We start from the raw sequence: 2,117 nt of genomic DNA, 5'->3' as shown, positions 1-2,117 counted from the left end.
GATATTTATCAGACCAGAAACCGTGATAATATCAGGGCTCTTCAATATATCTCTATAAGTAAAATATCGCACGATTATCGCATTGAAATACAATACAACATCCAGATTGAATTACCTTTAAAAGCTATTAAATAAATTAAATAAAAACAAATATCTTAACTTACTATAATTCCAATAAATAATTAAAATTAATTTTATTTTTACGTTAAAAAATTTTGACAATATTTCAAGAATTTTAATATTACTCAAACATGCCATTAATCAACTTTTTGAGATAATCTATTTATACAATTTTTTGTTCCACAATGAAATATTTGTTGAATCCACGATATTTTACTTTGTTTCGAGCCTTGATTCATAAATCAAGCTACCAATATGTATAAATGAACACGCTATAAAACATTAGAATAAAATACCATCACAAGAATAAATGCAATAAATATTCATAAACGTATCTCTCTTTTAAATAAAATAATTGTCATACGCTATGTCAACTATAAAAAATATTTAATATACTTCTTTCATCTAGTGATATATGTATATTAACAAAATCTTTTTTATTTTTTGCTTGCCGATTAATTTCTTTCTACGAAATATTTTCTATCACCGATTCTATATACCAATACGTACATTTGCAAATCTGTCTCATAAATTACAAGCAATTAATGTATCCCGTAATTAACATTCTATTAATAATCGAATAATAAAATACCAAAACGTGTAACAATAAATAATGTAAAATAATGCGATCATCCTATTCATAATCGAAGCATAATAATTGTATTAAGATCTAAAATAAAAGATTTGGTCTAATCTGTTTTAGTCCACTCATTTTAAGACATAATAAATGAATCTGTGAGACATTAAATTTTACATTACTGTCAACAAAAAATATATATAATCTAGATATATCACATTCATGCAATTCTTTTTTCACAGATTCATCATTTTAAAATAAAAATTCCACAATTTAAAATAAAAATTATTTATCACTCACAAGTACGATGTGCAACAGCGGATTATAAATTGCGTTCGAAGCTACGTTGAACTGTAACATACAAATACATACAAATTATTACAATGCTTAACATAATATTTTAAAAAATAATTGTTACGCGCATTAAGTTTATTTGTTTTTCGATAGAATTTATTAAATTATAGATTCTTATAAAAACAATTGTGTATTGTTCAAAAAGTCTTTTCTTTCTAAATTATGGATTTCTCGAAAATAGAAATATTTCAAAATATAGAAATTTTATAAAATAAAGTTTGAGTTTTATATGTATATGATTTAAATAATATAAATTCTAAACATACTAGAAATATATAGATTATAGATAAATGTTCATTTATGAAATTAGTTGTGTATATGCATATGTGTGAGTGTCTGAGAAAATATTAGATATATTTTTAATACATATTATAGTATAAATATTTTATTAAATACTTCAGATATCCTTCCTAAAGTATCTACATAACGTCAAAACTTTAATTTATTACAGTGTTATACGATAATGCATAATGGAGTATATGTTATGCGAACGTTACCGGAATAAATTATTAATTCCACATACATACGCAAGGCATAATAATGGAAAAAAGGAAGTAATATATAAAATAAAATTATATTTACCCCACATTGCTCCGCCATTGCTCGATGCCTCCCAAGCCTCCTTCTCTTTTCAGATTCCTCGTTACACTCACGTAACACCCACTCGCGGAACACGACTAATTACGATCGCGAGCGAACTAATTATTGTAATATGATGATCGCACGCGCGCGAAACTTTATACTCCAAAGTTAAAATTGCGCGAAGTTAAAAACGCGATGACTTATACACCGAAAACGCAATATCCAAGTTCTTTCTTGAAACTCCACTAGAATCAACAACATAAATTTATACGTTGAACTGTAACAACAAATCAAATGTAATATCCAAATTCTATAGAATGCCTAAAATAATTAATATTTCAAAAAATAATTATTACATGTAGGTATTGAATTCTTTTTATTTGCCCTCGAATATAGATATTTATTAAAAGAATTATACAATTTTAGAAAATTTTATCTTTCTAAGTTGTAATCCGACTAGCACAATTCATTGGCGAAACATTGA

Source organism: Mycetomoellerius zeteki, unplaced genomic scaffold (genome assembly GCF_001594055.1).
Source record: "Mycetomoellerius zeteki isolate Tzet28-1 unplaced genomic scaffold, Tzet1.0 scaffold371, whole genome shotgun sequence".
In the NCBI taxonomy this organism is placed as follows: domain Eukaryota; kingdom Metazoa; phylum Arthropoda; class Insecta; order Hymenoptera; family Formicidae; genus Mycetomoellerius; species Mycetomoellerius zeteki.
This window is presented reverse-complemented; position numbering follows the sequence as displayed.